The sequence below is a fragment of the Marmota flaviventris genome, chromosome 7, assembly GCF_047511675.1.
Source record: "Marmota flaviventris isolate mMarFla1 chromosome 7, mMarFla1.hap1, whole genome shotgun sequence".
NCBI lineage: Eukaryota > Metazoa > Chordata > Mammalia > Rodentia > Sciuridae > Marmota > Marmota flaviventris.
In genome coordinates this window covers 72,439,752-72,455,730 of record NC_092504.1, presented here as the reverse complement: position 1 = coordinate 72,455,730, position 15,979 = coordinate 72,439,752, and the positions used below count along the sequence as shown (strand labels likewise).

The window sequence follows — 15,979 nt, the reverse complement described above, 5'->3', positions numbered from 1 at the left end:
TCACAGCTCCACAGCACTGGGGCTTAGATGAATGACAGAGAGAGTGCTCAGTCGTTCGGGAAATAGGGCATGCAGTGGGGCTGAAAGTGTAACCAGATCCTTGGGGAACCACCTCTGGTGAGCAGGACCTGGCTGGCTGGCAGGAGGAAGGGGGCAGGGGCGGAGAAGTGAAACGGCTCTGGACTAACAGGATTGAGAGACTCCCAGGAGCCGCCTTACAGGGATTGCTGTGGACACATAGAGGACAGAAGCTCAGCTCGGAGGGCACAGCTCCACATACAGGAAGAGAAGAAAATGGATCTCTAAGACCTAATTTTATTTCTTATTTTATTTTTTCTCTCCCCTTTTCCTTCTTTCTTTCTTTCTTTCCCTTTTCAAGTTTTATTGTTCTTTCCAGTCTCCTCTATTCTATCTATCTCCCTCTCCTTCTTTCTTTTTAAAAGCACCTTCCTTCCCCTACCCCCCAACTTTCATCTCAAGCATTATGTCTTCCATTACGTGTAATTGTCTAAATGCAAATAGGTGAATGTTTCGAGGCTGTCTATAGGGCTCCTAAATACCTAGCTACTACCAACACCCTGATCCAATTGACTGTTAGTATCCCCATTCAGTAGAGCAAACTTCTAAAGAAGCCAAGACATACTAACCCTTATACCTTCATAGCACCTAACCTAAACATAAAGTCCTAAGAACAAACAACAAATCACTATATGCATACAGAATCCAGAAGCCTTTTATAAATTGAATGAATCAGCTTTAAAGTACAATAAAGCCCAACATGTCTAGGCATAGTCTCCCACCACAAAGGAGAGACAACAGAGATATACAAAGCCAAAACAAATTTATAGGACAAAGCAAAAACACAGCAGTCAAACAGAGCTGGAAAGTAACGTGAACAACATGAAAAAAACAAGGGAAAAAAGGATTACAAACAATGCAGGACAACTTAAATCTACAGGAGGACCTAGAAGCATCAGAAAAATGGACAAAGAAAGAACTCAAGGCATATTTAACTCAGATGGAACGGAATATTAGAGAAGACATGAGACAGCAAGTCCAAGCATTGAAAGTATATTTTGAAAACAAAATTAATAAACAAATCCAAATGGCAAAGAGCGAGCTCTACCAGGAGATAGAGATTAAAAAAAAAAAAAAATCAAACAGTAATCCTAGAAATGCAGGAAACCATAAACCAAATTACAAACTCAAACAAGAATATCACAAATAGACTAGATCAAGTAGAAGTCAGAACATCAGATAATGAAGACAAAGTTTATCAACTTGAAAAGAATATAGTCAACACAGAAAGGATGCTTAAAACTCACGAGCAATATATCCAAGAGATATGGGATGTCATAAATAAAACCAAACTTCAGAGTCATTGGGATAGAAGAAGGTATAGAGGTCCAAACCAAAGGAATGGACAACCTATTAAATGAAATAATCCTAGAAAACTTCCCAGATATGAAAGATGGAATGGATTGCCAAATCCTGGAAGCTTACAGGACCCCAAACATTCAAAACCATAATAGACCAACTCCAAGACACATAATTATGAAGATATCCAACATACAGAACAAGGAGAGAATATTAAAAGCTACAAGAGAAAGGAGGCAGATTACATTCAGGGGTAAGCCAATTAGGTTAACGACTGATTTTTCATCACAGACTTTGAAAGCGAGAAGATCCTGGAACAACGTATGTCAAACGCTAAAAAATAATGGATTCCAACCAAGAATACTGTATCCAGCAAAATTAAGCTTCAGATTTGACAATGAAATTAAAATATTTCACGATATACAAAAGCTAAAAGAATTCGCAGCCAGAAAAGCAGCACTGCAAAGCATTTTGAGCAAAATACTATAAGAAGAGGAATTGAAAAATAGCACCCAAAACTAACAGTGGGGGGTATCTCAGTAGAGGGGGAGAAAAATAACCAAAGAGTAAAAACTAGCCAAACTAAAATAAGTAAATAAATAAACATGACTGGAAGTACAAACCATATTTCAATTGTAACCTTAAATGTTAATGGCTTAAATTCACCAATCAAGAGACATAGGCTAGTAACATGGATTAAAAAAAAAACAAATCCAACAATATGCTGCCTTCAGGAGACTCATATGATAGGAAAAGACATACACAGGCTGAAGGTGAAAGGTTGGGAAAAACCACACCACTCACATGGCCCTCGGAAGCAAGCAGGAGTGGCCATCCTCATATCTAATAAAATCAACTTCAAACCTAAAAGGGATAAAGAAGGACACTATATACTGTTAAAAGGAACCATCCACCAACAAGACATAACAATTATCAATTTGTATGCACCAAACAATGGTGCGGCAACATTCATAAAACAAACGCTCCTCAAGTTCAAGAGTCAAATAGACCACAACACAATAATTATGGGTGACTTCAACACACCGCTCTCGCCATTAGACAGATCCTCCAGACAAAAGCTGAATAAAGAAACTATAGAACTCAATAACACAATCAATAACCTAGACTTAACCGACAAATATAGAATATATCAACCATCATCAAGTGGATACACGTTCTTCTCAGCAGCACATGGATCTTACTCAAAGACAGACCATATATTATGCCATAGTGCAACTCTCAGTAAATATAAAGGTGTGGAGATAATACCATGCACCATATCTGATCATAATGGAATGAAACTGGAAATCAATGATAAAAGAAGGAAGGGAAAATCCTGCATCACCTGGAAAATAGACAATATGTTACTGAATGATTAATGGGTTATAGAAGACATAAAGGAGGAAATCAAAAAATTCTTAGAGATAAACGACAATACAGACACAACATACTGGAATCTATGGGACACAATGAAAGCAATTTTAAGAGGGAAATTCATTTCCTGGAGTTCATGCCTCAAAAAAAGAAAAAAAAAACAACAAATAAATGAACTCACACTACATCTCAAAACCCTAGAAAAAGAAGAGCAAAACAACAGCAAATGTAGCAGAAGACAAGAAATAATTAAAATCAGAGTGGAAATCAACGAAATTGAAACAAAAAAAAAACATTGAAAACTTGATAAAACTAAAAGTTGGTTCTTTGAAAAAATAAATAAGATTGACAGACCCTTAGCCATGCTAACGAAGAGAAGAAGAGAGAGAACTAAATTACTAACATACGGGATGAAAAAGGCAATATCACAACAGACACTACAGAAATACAGAAGATAATTAGAAAGTATTTTGAAACCCTACATTCTAATAAAATAGAAGATAGTGAAGACATCAATAAATTTCTTAAGTCATATGAACTGCCCAGATTGAGCCAGGAAGACACACACAATTTAAACAGACCAATAACAAAGAAAGAAATAGAAGAAGCCATCAAAAGAATACAAACCAAGAAAAGCCCTGGACCGGATGGGTATACAGTGGAGTTTTACAAAACCTTTAAAGAAGAATTAATACCAATACTTTTCAAGCTATTTCAAGAAATAGAAAAGGAAGGAGCTCTTCCAAATTCATTCTATCAGGTCAACATCACCCTGATCCCGAATCCAGACAAAGACACTTCAAAGAAAGAAAACTACAGACCAATATCTCTAATGAACCAGGATGCAAAAATCCTCAATAAAATTCTGGCAAATCTGATACAAAAACACATCAAAAAAATTGTTCACCATGATCAAGTAGGATTCATCCCTGGGATGCAAGGATGGTTCAATATATGGAAATCAATAAATGTTATTCACCACATCAATAGACTTAAACATAAGACCCATATGATCATCTTGATAGACGCAGAAAAAGCATTCAACAAAGTACAGCATCCCTTTATGTTCAAAACACTAGAAAAACTAGGGATAACAGGAACTTACCTCAACATTGTAAAATCTATCTATGCTAAGCCTCAGGCTAGCATCATTCTGAATGGAGAAAAATTGAAGGCATTCCCTCTAAAATCTGGAACAAGACAGGGATGCCCTCTATCACCACTTCTATTCAATATAGTTCTCGAAATACTGGCCAGAGCAATTAGACAGACAAAAGACATTAAAGGCATAAAAATAGGAAAAAAGAACTTAGATGATCACTATTTGTGGAGGATATGATTCTATAAATAACAGACCCAAAAGGGTCTACAAAGAAACTACTAGAGCTAATAAATGAATTCAGCAAAGTGGCAGGATATAAAATCAACACGCATAAATCAAAGGCATTCCTGTATATCAGCAACAAAACTTCTGAAATGGAAATGAGGAAAACCACCCCATTCACAATATCCTCAAAAAAAAAAAAAAAAAAACTTGGGAATCAACCTAACAAAAGAGGTGAAAGATTTATACGAGGAAAACTACAGAACCCTAAAGAGAGAAATAGAAGAAGATCTTAGAAGATGGAAAAATATACCCTGTTCATGGATAGGCAGAACTAACATCATCAAAATGGCAATATTACCCAAAGTTTTCTACAGGATCAATTCAATATCAATCAAAATCCCAATGGCATTTCTTGTAGAAATAGATAAAGCAATCATGAAATTCATATGGAAAAACAAAATACCCAGAATAGCAAAAGCAATTCTAAGCAGGAAGTGTGAATCTGGAGGTATAGCGATACCAGATTTCAAACTGTACTGCAGAGCAATAGTAACAAAAACAGCATGGTACTGGTACCAAAACAGGCAGGTGGACCAATGGTACAGAATAGAGGACACAGAGACCAATCCACAAAATTACAACTTTCTTATATTTGATAAAAGGGCTAAAAGCATGCAATGGAGGAAGGATAGCATCTTCAACAAATGGTGCTGGGAAAACTGGAAATCCATATGCAACAAAATGAAGCTGAACCCCTTTCTGTTGCCATGCACAAAAGTTAACTCAAAATGGATCAAAGAGCTTGATATCAAATCAGAGAGTCTGCGCCTAATAGAAGAAAAAGTTGGCTCCGATCTACATATTGTGGGGTCGGGCTCCAAATTCCTTAATAGGACGCACATAGCCCAAGCGTTAATAACAAGAATAAACAAATGGGACTTACTTAAACTAAAAAGTTTTTTCTCAGCAAGAGAAACAATAAGAGAGGTAAATAGGGAACCTACATCCTGGGAACAAATTTTTACTCCTCACACTTCAGATAGAGCCCTAATATCCAGAATATACAAAGAACTAAAAAAAATTAAACAATAAGATAACAAATAACCCAATCAACAAATGGGCCAAGGACCTGAACAGACACTTCTCAGAGGAGGACATACAATCAATCAATAAGTACACAAAAAAATGCTCATCATCTCTAGCAGTCAGAGAAATGCAAATCAAAACCACCCTAAGATACCATCTCACTCCAGAAAGATTGGCAGCCATTATGAAGTCAAACAACAATAAATGCTGGAGAGGATGTGGGGAAAAGGGTACACTTGTACATTGCTGGTGGGACTTTAAATTGATGCGGCCAATTTGGAAAGCAGTATGGAGATTCTTGGGAAAGCTGGGAATGGAACCACCATTTGACCCAGCTATCGCCCTTCTCGGACTATTCCCTGAGGACCTTAAAAGAGTGTACTATAGGGACACTGCCACATCAATGATCATAGCAGCACAATTCACAATAGCTAGACTGTGGAACCAACCTAGATGTCCTTCAATAGATGAATGGATAAAAAAATGTGGCATTTATACACAATGGAGTATTATGCAGCACTAAAAAAATGACAAAATCATGGAATTTGCAGGGAAATGGATGGCATTAGAGAAGATTATGCTAAGTGAAGCTAGCCAATCCTTAAAAAAACAAATCCCAAATGTCTTGTTTGATATAAGGAGAGCAATTGAGAATAGAGCAGGGAGGAAGAGTATGAGGAAAAGATTAACATTAAACAAAGACGAGTGGTGGGAGGGAAAGGGAGAGAGAAGGGAAATTTTATGGAAATGGAAGGAGAACCTCATTGTTACACAAAATTACATATAAGAGTTTGTGAGGGGAAAAGGGGAAAAAAAAAGGGAGAGAATTGAATAACAGCAGATGGGGTAGAGAGGGAAGATGGGAGGGGAGTGGAGGGGGGATAGTAGGGGATAGGAAAGGTAGCAGAATACAACAGTCACTAATATAGCATTATGTAAAAATGTGGATGTATAACCGATGTGATTCTGCAATTTGTATTTGGGGTAAAAATGGGAGTTCATAACCCACTTGAATCAAATATATGAAAGATGATATGTCATGAGCTTTGTAATGTTTTGAACAACCAATAAAAAAATAAAAAAATAAAATAAAAATTAAACATGTTATCATTTTTTATTATTTCAACAACACTGCAACTCAAAAAAAAATCATGATGGGCTGGAGATATAGCTCATCAAAAGTGCTTTCCTAGCATATGTATGACCCTGGGTTTCATACCCAGATATGCAAAAAAAAAAAAAAAAAAAAAATCTTTTTTTCAAGATTTTTGTGCACCTTAGTAATTATTATGAAAAAGTAGTAATTATTATGGGCTTTGTATCTTTAATAATAACAACTAAGGGAATTTTTTATTTGCTTGTTTTGAAAGAATTGTTCATATACATTATTAATATTCTTTGTGTTCTAAACAGGATTTAACTTGGCAGCATTTATAGTCAGTTTTTTCCTTGGAAGAATTTTGCAATGTTTATAAGTACCATAACAGCAATTAAAATACATAATAAAGATAAATAAAAAAGATGATTCTTACCAAGAAAAATAAAAACTAAAAACATTAGGCTTCTGAGAAGATGGTACATCGACAGTCTAGAATCTACTATAAGGCTTATTAAAAATACAGATGCCTGGACAGTCCTCCTAGACACTGAATTAGAATTTCTGAGGATGATACATGGAGTCCATATTATTAACAAGCTGTCCAGGTAACCTACAAGTATAATCAAGTTTGAGAAGTAGTAATAGAGTAAATATTAAGAAAACATTCTGGGCTGGGGATGTGGCTCAAGCAGTAGGTAACACGCTTGCCTAGCATGCATTCAATCCTCTGGGTTCAATCATCAGCACCATATAAAAACAAAATAAAGATGTTGTGTTCACCGAAAACTGAAAAATAAATACTAAAAAATTCTCTCTTTCTCTAAAAAAAAGACAATAGTCATTGATAATTTGTCTTCTATCGCTTTAGGATTAGTTTTCCTTTTTTCTACCTTGATAAAACAATGAACATTCTGAAGTATGTACTATGAGATTGCTAAACGCTTTAGAAATTACTTCAGTTTAATTTTCACACTACTGTCATAAGGTAGTTTCAATATTATACTTTCATAATTTTTAACAGGAAAAGCTTAAAAGTTAAGGGAATACCCACTAAGTCACAATTATGAAGAAATAAGGCTATGATTCTATCTCTGGTTTAATTTGTGGTAGAAATAGTGTTAAAAGGCCATTTCACATGAGTTATTACTATGGATGCAAAAAATAAAGGTAAAAATGTTCAAAGTAGATATTTAAAATGTTTATGAGCCAGGTGTGGTGGTATGTGACTGTAATCTCAGCTAGGCAGGTGGTTGAGGCAGGAAGATTTCAAGTCTGAAGTTAGCCTAAGCCACTTGGTGTACCTCTGTCACAAAATAAGAAGTAAGAAGGTCACAGGATCAGTGGTAGAGCACACTGAGGTTCAATCCTGAGAGCAACAACAACAGCAAAAAAACTTTAGAAGACCCACTTCAATGTACAAATTTGATTAGTTCCTAGTACAGTTTAGTAGTGTGCCCAAGGGTGCTCTGCCCCAAAGAGATTTAGGCAAGAAGACCAAAAATTTCAATAGAATGTGGAATAGATATAGCTAAGGGTTCCTTGTAAAGGCTAACAACCTAGGCTAAAGATGATACAAGTGGAACATCAAAAGGACCAACAGGAATCAGCTAAGAAAAGGATACTCCTGGTCAAAGAAACTCAGTGTTACAAAGCAAGAGGTGTGTTATATATATCTGAGAGACAGTGACTTGGTACTAAATGAATAAGGTAACTAAAAAGACTACAAAAAGAGAATGACAAGCCTAAGATTGGCCCATCTCTCAGAAACTGGAACAGTATTCAGTAGACATCATTGAGCTGGTAGACAACTAGAAGCAGGAAGCAGAATTGTACGAGAGCCCTGCTACTCAAAGTGTGATTGGATGGGCAGTGTCATTTGTATAAGTATCTCCTCTTAGAGTCCTCTAGGGAAAATCCTGGGCTCCACCTCAGACTTAAAGAAACAGAATCTCCATTTTAATCAGACCCCAAGTGATGACTGTGCATAGCAGGGCTTCATCTCTCAAGAGGCAGGATGCTTGAATGCTGCCCAGTAAAAAAAAAACATAAAGGAAATAGTTACAATATTCTGTATCAATTCATCATTGTCTAATGAACACTGTCAGCAGAGCTGTAGATAATAAAAAATGTCCTGGGTATGTTCTATAAAGGTACCCGAACTTCAGGCCCATAACCTGGCATCTTCACTTATATGTATGTTGACATCTAGAGCATAAGATATTTAAACAAACAGCCATCTTTGCATTGTCCTGTTTTTTCTCTCCTATCAGAAACTTTCTCACGGGTGCATGGCCATCAGAAAAAGCAAGGTAAGTACTAGGGGAAGCCATGAAGGTGTTGTGTCAGGCACCTTAAAGTATGAAGTAGAGGGGTTTCCAGAGGTAGGAGTCAAAGTTATAGCCCAGAGCAAGTGGCAGACTGGTTGCATTAAACAATTAAATTATAGTCAGACCAAGTAAGTGAATATATTTAAATAAAAGGAGTCACTTCTCTCATGGTCTGAAGTGACTTGCAAAGGTTGAAAGGGAAAGAACTAAAAATGACACAGAGGTATTGGACTGGAAATAAAAATAATAATATGAACTCAAGGGTATCTAAATATATACTCTTATAAACAGCAATAACTACAGAAGTATGTTTACATGTTTTTTTATAATATACATACATATATACACAGAGAGAGAGACAGAGAGAGAGACAGAGAGAAAGAAGGACTGAAAACATTGCTCAGGTGTAGAGTAAGTGCTTAGCAAATATGAGGCCATGGGTAGGAACCCTGCCACACACACAATAAAAACCTCACTACACACTAACACACACACACATACACATCTGTATACACACATATAAAATTCATCCAGGACCAATGTTTCCAAATAAAATAGAATATATTTCCATATTTTATATAAACACATACAGTAGGCCTAGGTATGCCTACTGAAGATCTAAAAGCAATGCCACTCCAATAGCAGTGAGCACAACAGCAACCACATTTTGGTTTCCTAATATTAATTAAACCAGAACAAACCAGATCCATACACAAGTAGCTAACTCAGGAAAAGTGCAACACAAACATGGAACATCACTGTGACTACAAAGTAAAAAAAAAATGATGGAATAATGATCAGGGAGAGGTCAAAAGAGCACACAGACAATTGAAAAGCCCTAGTCAAATCAGGATCAATTTAATCATTAAAACAGTGAAGAAAAGCAGATTCCAACCCATTACATCACACAGAAAATGAACAGGGGAAAAACTCTTCCTTAGATAAAATGTCAACAATTACTTGTTATGCAGCTACCACAAGAACAGGAGTTATTAGCTTATGCTAAAATTGGTGGGTGAGACTTGAGGAGGAACACAATCTTGGTATAATAGGCAATTATCTTCCCAGAAAAAAAATACTAATCTACTCTAAAGAAGAAAAGCACTTTCCCAGCAGAGAAGCCCAGCAGACCCCAACTTGATCAAATGATGGAAGTTCACACCACCTACGAGACCGGAATCTGCTCATGGAACATAGGGATGGACCCAGTAGAGGGTCACCCCATGAAATCCACCAAGACTTGCAAGAGCATCACGGACAGGAAAGGACTGTAGAACTCACACAGATTATCAAACCAACCAAAACAGGAAAGCCATAAAAGACATGTTTCAGTGAAGAATCCCAAGGCACTGCAGGAAACAGACACTGCAGGGGAAGCTGGTGACATGTGACTAGAGTCTAAGCACTGGATGGTTGTGAATCCACCACTGTCAACTTCCTTACCTGAAGGCTGGTGTAGTGGAATGTCCTTGCCTCTTGGAATTTACACCGGGGAGTATGTACCAGAGATGGAGCATGAGGTCAGAAAAAAACTTACACAGGTGGAACATAGATGGAAGAAGAGGGGAGCAAATGCAGTAAAATAGAAGTTAGGGAATCCAGGTGAGGGAACTGGGAATTTTTTTTTTCTTTAAACTTTTCTTGGAACTTTCTTGTCAGTTTGAAATATTTTTTTATAATTTTAAAGAAGATGTTCACAAATTAATTTTAAAAATTTCTATTACATTCCTGCCAGTCTCCTTTCTTGATGTAAATGAATGACTTTTTTTTCCCATTGTTCTACTTTTCCAGGCCCCCACTTAGAAGTCATTGTGTCAGTCATAACAGGCCAAGTCCATTTCCTAAGCTGATCCAGTTGGTTTCACCTTCAAAAAAGACCCAGAACCCATGCTTTTCTTACCACCTGACCACCAGCATCCTAGTAGAATGGGGCCTACTTCAGCAGCTATTTCTTGATGTCCTTCATTCACCTTGGCCTCATTGTGCAGTCAATGCTGACACTCTCAAAATGACCCTGAACCTTAGCAGCAGAAAATATGTCTCACAGGGGCCAATTAGGTCTATGTAATCTGTCCCAAGCCCAAATTTACTTTACATCATTTCTAATTGGCTGAATTGTGGCCTCTCCAAAACTGATATGTTAAAGTCCTAACACCCAGCACCTCAGAATGTGGCTACTTCTGGAGAGTCTTTAAAGAGGTCACTAAGATTAAAGAAGGTCATTAAATGGTGACTCATCTGACTGTGTCTATTGAAGGATCCAAGAAGAAACAACTTGTAGACACCTTTATCTCAACTTCCAGCTTTCAGAGCTAGAAGAAAAGTAGTATCTGTTATTCAGCCCCCAGCCCGTGGTCTTGTTATAAGAGTCTAGCAGCCAACCTGCACTGGGTTCTGTCCCTCTGGCCTCTCAGATGCTCCACACACATCAAGCATCAAGCATTCTGGGCCTGAGGGCCACTGGCTGCTCCTTCCAACCAAAACTCTCTGCTGACAGAAAGAGCAGGACTCACTCTGTCACAGGTCTCTTTTCATATATTTGTGGTCCTCCATGACTATCCTGTTTTTTAAAACAATTCCTCACTCCTTCCATGGCCTTTCTTCCCCAAGTTGTTCATTCATTTTTCTTAATAACACTTCTTTGCTCCTTGACTATTTCTCTTTAAGAAGAAAGGAAAGAATTTTTCTCTTCACTTCTGAATCCCTGGCACCCAAACACCTGGTACATGGAAGTCATCCAATTGTAAATAAATAAAAGAACAATGTTCCTACAGTATTTACCTTTTCAGGAGCAAAAGCACAGTATTTGCTGTGCTTATATGTAAACCAGTTGTTGGTCGATCCAAGAACAAGATGGAAGGATCAGCAATCAGCTCCATTGCTATACTGGTCCTTTTTTTCTCTCCTCTAGATAAAACCTAAAACACAGATTATTACATTGTCAACAAGAACCACTGTGGTCACCACCATAGTGAATTAACTTCATTTGGTGGATTAACTTCAGTCCTACAAGATACTCTTTCTCTATTACCCTCATTATTCTGAACAAGAAATAAATGGACACCTGAAAGAAGAAGGAGGTCTCTATTTGAACAGATAAGTACCTGGAGGATAAGGGCAGAGGATCTAAGTGGCTGGACCTGATATGAAGCTCTTACTTTTAACATTCTGTATATTCCTCTCCAAGTCAAAGGTTTAAAGACAGTGAGTAACAAAACTAAAAGACATGGACCTGACACAGTGAAACCACAGTCTAAAACAGGAGATAATGCTAGGAGATGAAAAAGGAAAACACCTTGAGTATTATATTAGTCTTCTAACAACAACCCCCCTTCCCCCACACACACACTTCACTCCTTCTGACAAAAGTCCCTGAGTGGACTTACAAGAAAAGGGTACACTTGAAGCCAGGAGAGCTCATGTTCTGCTATACCACATAAGCACTTTTTAATTCCCATAAGATTTTCTAAATTGATACCATCTACACCCTAACTCAATACAGAATTCCCATTTAATGATTTCAGATAAAAGCAGGAGGTGGGATAGTCCGCAGGTACCTGGTTCAAACTTTTCAACCAGTCAATATTATTGTGTGTGCTGAGAGGACTAGAATAGTTCTGGGGAGAAAGGCAGTAGGGAACAACTCTCAAATGAAGAGTCTCCACTGAGAAATAATCAAATGCAAATCATAACCCTTCATTGGGAACTTTTAATAACTGAGCTTTAAAAAGACATCTGAAGACAATTTGGGAAATGTGGATTAATATGGTTTGACATAGTTGATGATATGAGGATATGATGTTACTCTTCATTTTGTTAGTTGGTAATGGCTTTGTGATAAGGTAGGAAAATGTCCTTTTTTCCCAATGCATATAAGTATTTTGGGGTAAAATATCATACAAATTTGTATAAAATAGTTCCATAAGACAGAGTTATAATAATTATGGGAGATGTTAACAATTGAGAAATCAAGGTGAACAGTACTAGTAATTATATTAACTTCCATATAATTAACATAATAATAGATACATACTAAACATAATGTATAATATATAAATAATACAATGTACATATAATATATAACTAATATATTAATTACCCCCAAATCACATCATTATAGTAATCAGACCATCTTCTCTAGATTTCTGTTATGTTCAAAATATCATAAAAACTAAAACTATATAAACTTATTTGATACTTTTAGATTATGTTAATTATAAGAAATCAAAAACAGCCTTTACATATATTCCCCAGAAATCCAAGAAAGTAACTAAGTACAATGAGTGCTTAATGGTAAAGAATAGTGTAAAAAAAAAAAAAGTACCAAACTGGAATGAGAAGATCAAATAAATAAAGAGAGCCAAGGAAAAGAAAATCAATACTCAGTAATAAAAAATAAGTAGCATCACAGGACTATTTTTCTAAATAAAACACTTCACATAAAGCCTATCAGCAAGTATAATAGGAAGCAGCAGCCAATAGGATGCTCCACCCACATTCTTCATTTTTTTAGGAGGGAAGACCAGGGGCTTCATTCAAAGACACTACATTCTAAACAACTCATTATCACATACAGCTCCAAATATCTGCTCAGCAAACCCTCCACATGGAGCATTCGATCATTCTCTCCATGATCCTGCAAACCCACAAAAGGTTGAGTTACTTAGTCCATTCTATTACTCTTGCCCACAAACATACTTCTCAAACCTAAGAGCCTGGTAGATGAGTCTAGAAATAAATATTGGCAGAAAAAAAAATGGGAATGAGGAGAGGATGAGGAAAAAAACTGCCAAAGATAAGCTATAGAAAAAATTAGTAGCAACGCAAATTAGAAGTCAGTTCTACTATGATCAAATATAATTCTGGAAGTCAAATTACAGACAAGTTATATATACAAAGAAATAATACCTGGAACTTTTCATTTATCAATTCCAGAAATATGCCTCAAAAAAAGCCATGAAACAAAGGTCCCAGGAAGAAGAGAAAGAAAAGAGCAGTGAAAGTCAGGAAGAGAAAAACAGGAAGAAGAAAAGTTAGTGCAAAGACATCAAATGAGCCCTGACTACAGCAATGAGACCACACTCCACTCCAGGGATTCCACCGTCTTTGAGATTGTTTCTCCAGCTTCATTTCCATCTTCCCAGTAGCTATGTAGTCATTTTTCTCATTATTACAGAAAACAGCCACACATGTCATAAGAAACTTCTGATTAAGGTCACACTGTCCACACAGGGAGGTCCGCTTTCCTGGCTACAATTCTACCAGTTTTTTTTTTTTCACATTACCTTGTAATCAGCCACTTCACTTAGATCTAAATCCTCAATAACCTTGTTGATCCTCTCTTTTTTTTTTCATGATTTGTCATCGTTGTTGGAAGCTGCTAAGAACTGCAAATTTTCTCTCACTGTCAGGGTGTTCATCAGGACATTATTCTGAAGGAAAATACAATTTTCATGAGACATACTGAGTCTTTTCTTAGACTATTCCTCTAGTATATGTAACTCAATAGATGAAAATAACAAACCCAAGGAAATGTTGTAGTTAATTCTATGTTTTCAACTCTGCTAACTACAGAGACTCCATATACAGACAGTTGCAGAGCCCAGGGAGGAATTTCAACACCCATCTGAACATCCAAGTGGAGCACAGGGAAGTATGATATGACTACTGGCAGACACATTCAAGTATGTTCTCAGGAAGGAAAAGAGGCAGGGAGGGCAAAAACAGATATCAGCAGACCCTTCTGAAAATGATACAAGTAGAATTGATATCCATGCCCTACAGAGGTCATATTCCAGGTCCTCTCTGCCTTTTCATTTAACTCCACCCTCTTTCTAATAGGAAATTATGAGAAACAGATGTAAGAAAAGTTGATTCTATGAGTACATCACATAATCAACTGGAAGCACAATAAACTGCAAACCAAGGCACTTGCCTATATAGAAACACATGAAACCTAAAAGTAAATAAACTAATACTTACTTGAACCACATAACCTGAATGATATTTGAAATTGGCAGGTCGAGGTTCTCCATTGATCAAAACATCTCCAGATAATCCACTTGGGTTTTTCCTTGCAGCTAAAATGTTTAACAACCTATAAAAAGACAAACATGGTGAGTTTTTTTTTTTTTTTCCCCTTCAATACAGGCCATCTCTCGCAGCTACTGTTAGTTCAAATTCTGTTCAAGCTATAAAATTAACTAATCAAGAGATATATGACTTAACTAAAACTTAGTACATGTGTGTTTGTGTGCTTCTGTGTGTGTGTGTGTGTGTGTGTATGTGTATGTGTGTTTACATTCAAATCCTCACCTTCCTTTTCATTTGTGCTATAAGAAAGCACAGAAATATAAAAGCAAGGCAAATTTGGCTTATCCTGCATAGACCTCCCAAAGGACCCTCTTGTCCATCTGACATTGGTGGATCCAACCCAGGAAATGTGCTCTTTTATCTAAATGTGTCTTCAATTATTCCTATGTTCCATCTCCCTCACATTTAATATTATTACCTTCTTATTCTTCCTCAATAGCTCATAATAGGTTCGACAGGTGTACGTCACCCACTTTATGATGCTGTATTAGTAAGACTGATAAAAGTTATTTCTAAAAGCACACTGAAACTACAAAAAGAAAGCTGACTTATAATTTCTGTTATACTCACAAAGACTTGTTTTGACCTTTGGGTACCATAATGGTGTTGAGACCAGGTTTCATGATTCCACTGAAACACAAAAGCAAAAATGAGTAATTATTCCATTTTAAACAAAGTTCTATTAAATTAGGATCTATGTCAAATACACTTAAGGAAATTTCATGAAATTGCATCAGATTCTCATTAACATCTCTTAATTATTTTTTTTTAAAGAAGCAGGAAATTACGTACTGAAAATAGGTATATTCTGACTGAACAGAACTTAGTTACATTCCTACCTGTGATTTTATGCTCACATAGTGTGTCAGTCATTTATATTAGACTTGCCCTTCCCCTTCCTTTCTTAATAGTAATACAATGGATGTCCTTGGAGTAGGGCAACAGACACCAGCATCTGGGAATACAGGATGGAAAGCAGTGAGAGAGTAGAGGGGAAAAGTTGTAGGCTATGAAGAAGCTTATATGAGAAAATAAAAGAACTGAACAAATTAGTAATTACATTAAGACTATGAAGAGGCATTTTTTCACTGTTTTTAAATAGACTTTTAAAAAATACATTTTTTAAACATGGAAAATATGTGAAGAATCTAAAGTGCTAGATTGGAATTGGTGCATTAATTAGAAGTAATAGGTTTTAATCTACACAATAGTTATAGAAGAGTATAGATGAAAGGGTTCTGAGGAACCATCTGCCATCCACCACTCCACTTACCCCTCCTGGACAGAACCATAACC

General features: G+C 36.5%; 1 pseudogene; it reads right to left on the bottom strand.

Annotated features, from left to right (window-relative positions):
• LOC139706422 (broad substrate specificity ATP-binding cassette transporter ABCG2-like) overlaps positions 1–15,587 on the bottom strand; it is a 38,082-nt pseudogene extending 22,495 nt beyond the window's left edge.
• Between the last annotated feature and the right edge of the window lie 392 nt (positions 15,588–15,979).